The 7,059-nt window shown below is 31.1% G+C and overlaps 1 protein-coding gene across 5 annotated transcripts in view; it reads left to right on the forward strand.

Annotated features, from left to right (window-relative positions):
• Nucleotides 1-7,059, forward strand: part of LOC117167092 — an 86,481-nt gene that overhangs the window by 73,861 nt on the left and 5,561 nt on the right. The gene's annotated exons all lie outside the window — the stretch shown is intronic.

Raw genomic sequence — 7,059 nt, forward strand, 5'->3', positions numbered from 1 at the left:
TGACGTGATGGGTGATTTTTGATACCGAATTTGAATTCAGCGCCCCAAAATCCATAGGAATACGTGTGTCTTGTTACCAGATCCGCAAACTTTTTTTGTGTGGCTGTATAATTAAAGCTAATGTATAATAATTATTGAGTTTTGTCTTTTTTGCACAAATTAATGATTAAGAATTACATTTTAGTTCTTCAAATTATAAATAATTTATTATAGATTTCGAACATCTTGTCGAAATATATATGTTTATTGTTAAGCTGGACCATAATAAATGGATAAAATATTAAATTTATTTAATAAACTAAGAATCTTCGACTTTTTCCATTGTAATGTATAGTTTATTATTGTAAGTAAAATGTACTGTTTTTTACCTTTCATTAGTGTAATAATTGAACATAAATTATAACATTAAGAATAATATGAAAAATATAAATTTTGTATTATTTCATTCTTAGGATATTGATCGTAAGTTATTTATTTAATTTCATAGTAATATAAGTTACATAATAATTAGTTAATTTTGTACCTCTAGCGCAGATCCTAAAAGTATTATTTTGAAAATAGATTTAAGTATTTATTTGTATGTTTTTCTTAATTTATTATATGAAGTTTGAAACACTTCTTTAAATTATCGGTAAGATAAGAACTTTGCAGAAATAATAAAATATATTCCCAATTTTTTCTGACCACCCATTTTTTCCCTGCGATGATTTGTTAATTAGCCATTTGCTTCATCATTACCCTTCATCAATTATAAATCAGTAATCCGAAAATCAATAATAGGATTATATAAGAATATGTTTAATTCTATTCTATGTTATTAATGTAAAAAATATCTAAATATTTATTACAATTATTTTGAGGGATATAGATAATCGAAAAAATATTTAATTATTAATGAAATGCTGATGTTGTCAAGCATGATATGGTGAATCTTGTACTATACATTTATAATGTATATTGGAAATAATTTAAAGTAATTTTGACATTATAAAATTTGTTCTATATAGAATTATCTAAATAGTTTAATTTCGTTTTTCAAAATATTCATTTACAAGAATATTTTTCAGTTATTTATACGATTTTCAAGTATACGTATAAAAGGTTTTTGAACTAACAATAAGTATAATGCAAAAGTTTGTCAATCACAACTTCCCATCCTTTTTTCTTTCAGATAAGATGCACTCACGTTCAGACATAAAAATAAAAGGCCTAATTGTGGAAAACGTGCTGCCTATTACTGTTATAGATTAAGTTTACCGATAGAATATAGTTTTCGGAATTATTATAATTTCTCTTAACGATGTCGAAATGGTTAGTTATTTAGTATGAGCTGTGGTTTTTCAGTTGATAACCTACAATTAGAGTTTGGAATTACTTAACTGTTCCTTAGAATCGATTCAAATAAATTAAGTTCAGATTTAAATTCCCTAAAAGTTGCTATATTAAAACACGCTTCCACTTTTGTTTATTTCCAAAAAAAAAATTCAGACCAAAACTTCAATTGAAAAGGTGTAGAAAGGTGTAGAATCAGAAAAATATTTTTATTAAATAAAAGGAACCATTACTTTAATATTTTTTTTCATTTAACGAAACATAACTTCAAGATAAAAAAATCATTTTATTGTAACGAAAAACACGTAGTTTATGCTTCAATCGTAAAAAATTACAATCAAAATAAAAAAATCAAGTCTTTTTAAATAAACGGCACAACGTACGAACTAAAATTAACAGACAAAAGTTGTTCGCTCGAAAAGATCTATAAAGTTGTTATTAATCATTTTTAGATACGACGAGTAGATTTTCTTTCAATTGTAAAAAATAAGATTAAAAATAAAAAAATTAAATTTTTGGACAAAGGACACAAGGGACGAAAAAAATCGGCCCGTTTGTTGTATTGGTGGAAAACAGCATTGGAAATAAAGAAAATTAAATTTGTGTACAAACGATACAAGCTACGAGAATACACTACTGAAAATTCATATGTAGGTTCCTATACATGTCCCTGTATTAGACCCTATCCACATGCGCAGTAGTTTTTCCTTAATGGTAAAAAATCAAGATTGAAAATAAAAAAAACATTATTAAAACAAGGCAATAACAATTAGCATGTTTCAATTTCCAATGCATATTATGAATTGTATTGATATACATTTATTGAAATGATACATGTTTCAGCACAGCCTATAATATAATTTAATGCGAAATAAGAAACAAATATTAAAATAATCATGATAAATACAATTTGTGCATTATTTAGCCATGTCTAAATAAGCAATCCCAGGCAGTTACATACAAAATATATTATATTAGATATAAAAGGGTTGAGCATAATGTAGAAAAGTTAACATTTTGGGACAAAATCGAGTGCGAAGCACGAGATACGTGACGAGAATATGTTCGTTAAAGCCGAAAGAGCTGTAACAAGAGAGAGCTCATAATCACAAAATTACTGTTGACGATCCGTTGACCTTTGATTTTAAAAGGTCTGTTCGTGAATATGAGAAAAATGCGAAGATCGAGTGCGAAGTGCGAGAGCCCTCAGTCGCACGCCCTAGGCACGCTCAAAATCTAAGACTCTCTTTTAGCAAAAGAGAATTCACAATCACAAAATTAAACTTTTGGATGTTCCCGTGCAGAAATTGCACAACTTATTCCCGAGATTGGATCTGGGCCCGATCGGATTTTCCCCATGTGGCCCCAAGGGGGCAAATGATGTGGCTCGCGTCAGAACCATGTCGGGTCGGGTTAAGTTAGACAAGATTATGTTAAGTTTTCTGTGATCGTTGCGATATTGTTTTTCATTCACAGAACTTAAAATTCCAAAAGAAAATAGTAGATTGTCAGTTCGGAAACACAGAATTGTTGATGAGATTTCTTATATCCGCAATGAAGGCAAAGGTAAGCTTTAATTCGCTAGAATCAACATCACAATTCATTTTTAGCTTCTGAAGATGTCCAGCAATGTATTCGAGAAAGTGTTGTCATTTTGAGCGCATTTACTATTTATGTGAATAAAAAAATGTTTTTCAGATTCTTAGAATTTTATATTTAGTTGCTGATTTTGTGAAAATAGAGATTACCTTATACCAAATGTATGAGTTTCTGGATTAGTAACATTATAGATTAAATGATCTTTATATTTTTTCGAACATAACCTCACGTTTTTAATCTCTCTCCAGGTACCCCATGTGCATTAGTTAAATATAAATAATTCCAAACGAATATTAAGAAGATTTAGAAATATATATACTTAAAATTAATTTGTGTGTGTGTGTGCAATAGCTCTAAATTTGAACATTGTTTATCAAAGCATAATAGTTTTCTTCAAAATGCAAACTCTTATCGATACATTCAAGCAATACAAGCAGATAATGTAATGCAGAATATTGAAAAATTGAAGTTTTGTAAAATACAAAGTCGAAAAAATATGGATATAAAAAAGTTTGAAATTTTTCTAATTATAGAAATAAAAAATTAAAGGGGCCATATCTGGGCCAGATCAGGCCCCCATTTTGGATGCCCAGATATGAGCCCTGGCGGGTAGGGCGTTTCATTTACGGTCTAGCGCTAGACAGATTACTCTATCGGGCCCACATTTTTCCCGATCGGGGCCACACCAAAATTTCTGCACGGGTTTTGAGTCATAATTTTAAAAGGTTTGTGTAGGAATGTGCGAAAAATATAAAAATCGATAGCGTAGCGCGAAGTCAATACGTAATCGAGCGCGAAATAAATACATCATCGAGCGCGAAGGGTGAGAACCAACAATCGCGCGCCCCATGCGCGCTCAACGCGCGAAGAGTGTGCCCACACGACCGGCAGTTCGCAGAATCCCGAAAAATATTCCAGAAAGGTTCCCGGAAGTAAGTAAATGTCCGAGTATCAAGAAATGATCCCAATGAAGGTTCAGGGAATGTTCGTAACATTTTTGGCATTATCTTAATTTAATCAATTCACAGAAAAAACTAAAGTTAAATTTTGTTGCATGTAAAATTTCCCACTTTCAAAGTTCAGATACTATTTGGCGAAAGTTTATCCTACAATGGAATAAAAGCTGTCGTCTGCTACGGCGTCCTTAGCAGCAATGTGAAAACGGCAAAGTATGAATGAATTCGAGCTATAAATCTGGACATCAGATTTAAAACAGCACAGAAAAAACAAAAGTTAAAATTTGTTGCAGAAAAGACTTGCAACGGTTAAAAATTAAACATATTTTGGTGGAAGTTTCACCGAGGTTAGGAAAATAATTCTGAAATCGTCGACTGCGTCACGCAAAAAGCACAAAAAGCAACTGACAGGTGGGAATCCCTATTTTTCCCAAATTAATGAAGTTAAACGACGATTAGGTAGCGCTGACGTCGTAATTCTCGCTACATCTAGAATACAAATTCAGCTATTACAAGACGAAAGATTATCTAGGCAAGGTTAAAAATCGGAAATTATCTGCGATTCATGAAAGGTTTATCTGGCAAGGATAACTTTTGTTTCGGTGAATATTTCACCTGGAATCGATGTAAACTCTATATTTCGTTTTTTCTGTGTTTAATTCTTTAAATTCGTAACTAACTTTTCTTGAACTTCCTCGGGAATCTTTTTCGATATGCGGGCATTTACCTGCCTGCCGGAAAATTCCTGGAAAACATTCAGAAATTTTCCGAACCTGCCATTGGATTATTCCAGGAATTTTTAGGGAAATATTTTTACTATACGGGTTTGCTTAAATTCTTTGTGTATGGGTTCCCTGAACTCCATAAATTAATTGAATTCTACTGAATTCCATACATTCTTCTAAATCCCCTGAATTATTCTGAACTCAGTGCATAATTTTAATTGGTGTTGTATGAATGCGTAGAACTCCCTGAATTAATAAAATTTCTTCCCAGTGTTCATAGAACTCCCTATATTCATAAAACTCCTGGCGTTCTATGAATGCCCGCGACGTCCATAGAAGTGCCCTACTCATGCAATGGTAAAATAATGGTCAAAAATTGTCAAAGATTGTTTAAGAATGGGACATGTATGGTTCGTTGTGTGGTTTAAGCATTTTTTGTGGTCAATTCCCATGCTAAACTTAAATAATTAGTCTAACACTAAATTAGACGGATATAAGTGTTCAACTTGCATACAAAAAAAAACAAGAACGACTTCAGTTATGACTTAAAACTAATTCTTTCTTTTTATCGTTTCCGTAAATTGGCCTGGTTTTAAAATTTAAAAAATCAAAATTCATAACTGGTTTCGAATGTTAAAACTGTACGCATTCGAAAGATCCGTTTCAGAAATCTATTGGAGTTTGTTTTAATCGATATTTCCTTTTTAAATGATAAAAATTTGCAGTTCAAAGTGTCATTATTAGATGATAAACATTTTTTAGACGTTACCCAGAAAATTTCTAAGTCTAAAGAACGAATGTTACTTTACATACAGGAACCTTCGAGGAATTAATGTAATTTAAGGAATTCAAAAAAATCTATAAATTTGTGTAATTCAAGAAATCTTTTTTAATTCAAAGAATTCTTAGAAGAAAGGAATGCATTGAATTCCATGATTTCCCTGAATTCTATTAATTTCTTGAATTCCATGAATTTCCCAAATTATATATATATCCCTTGGATCCTCCTATTTGCTTGAATTCTACGATTTTCTTGAATTTTCCGAATTCCTTTAATTCTATGAATTTCTTGAATTGTCAGCATTCCTTAAATTTTGTGAATGTTTTGAATTGTAAACATTCCTCGAATTCTATGAAATTCTTGAATTCTGTACATTCCTTGAATTCTATGAATCCTTCTAACTGTTTCATTCCTCGAAAGTTAGAGTGTGTAAAGTGAAATTGCGTAGGATCAGCCTCGGGCTCACGGGATTTTGTAAATTTTTCTCATGTTAAAACTCTTTTTCCCATTTGTTCTATATAATAAGAAAGTTTTTGGCTGAAGTCTAAAAAATGTTTATTATTTAATAATCGGATTTGGGCTATAAAATATTATTATTTAACTAGAAAATATCGATTTAAACGAAATTTCATAGATTTATGAAATTCATCTTTCGAGTGATGCGTAGAGTTCTGATGTTCGAAACCAATTATTCATTTTTATTCAAAAAGAAAAGAAAAAAAACCTGGAAATTTATGTGAAATGATAAGAAGAGAGAATTATTCAGTCTTTAGTTATAGCTGAACTCGTTATTGTTCTCTTTGTGCAAAGTTAAGCTCTGGAATTTATGGAACTGAGTGTTAGACTAATCATTTAAGTTTAGCACAGGGCTTAGCCAGAAACAATGCTTAAGCCACGCAACTACCCATACATGTCCTATTCTGTAAAAATCTTTACACATTTTTGACCATCTTTTTGGGATTCATGGTATTCCTGGAATTCCTAATCATGAAACGAATTCAGGGAATTATAACTCTTGGAGCTTATAGAACTCTCAGGGTTCATAGAAATCCCGGAGTTATTGAAATTAATTGAATTTTTGCAATTCAAAGAATTCCTCGATTTCAAAATAATGCAAGGAATTCATGGAATTAAAACTCTCGCAGTTCATAGAAATTAGAGAATTCATAGGAATCTTGGAGTTCATACATGTCCTGATGTTTTTAGAACTGTAGGGTTTGATAAGACTCCCAATATTCATGAAACTCTCAGAGTCAATAGTCAGAGTCAATTTCTTGAATTCGTGCATTCGTGAAATTTGGAATAATGTAACGAATTCAGGGTAATTAGAATTGAAAGATTTCATAAAACTCCCTGAGTTCATACAATTCCTTGAGGTCATATAACTTCGGAAGTTTACAAAACTTCCGGATTTAATTTGTTCAACATTTTCAATAATGCAAGAAATGCAAAGAATTCAAAGACTTTAAAGAATTTAAAGAATTCATGGAATTTATGGAAGTTAAGGCATTCCGAGTGTTCAATGTATTCAGAGAATTCAAGGAATTTTTTAATTCAGATAATTCTCGAGTGAGTAACAGAAACAATTGTCGAGAATATAAAGTTCCAGTATATACGGCACTTCCCATTCTCGACAATTGACTCAATTTCCCTAGGAGCATTTAGA

The sequence above is a fragment of the Belonocnema kinseyi genome, chromosome 2 (genome assembly GCF_010883055.1).
Source record: "Belonocnema kinseyi isolate 2016_QV_RU_SX_M_011 chromosome 2, B_treatae_v1, whole genome shotgun sequence".
In the NCBI taxonomy this organism is placed as follows: domain Eukaryota; kingdom Metazoa; phylum Arthropoda; class Insecta; order Hymenoptera; family Cynipidae; genus Belonocnema; species Belonocnema kinseyi.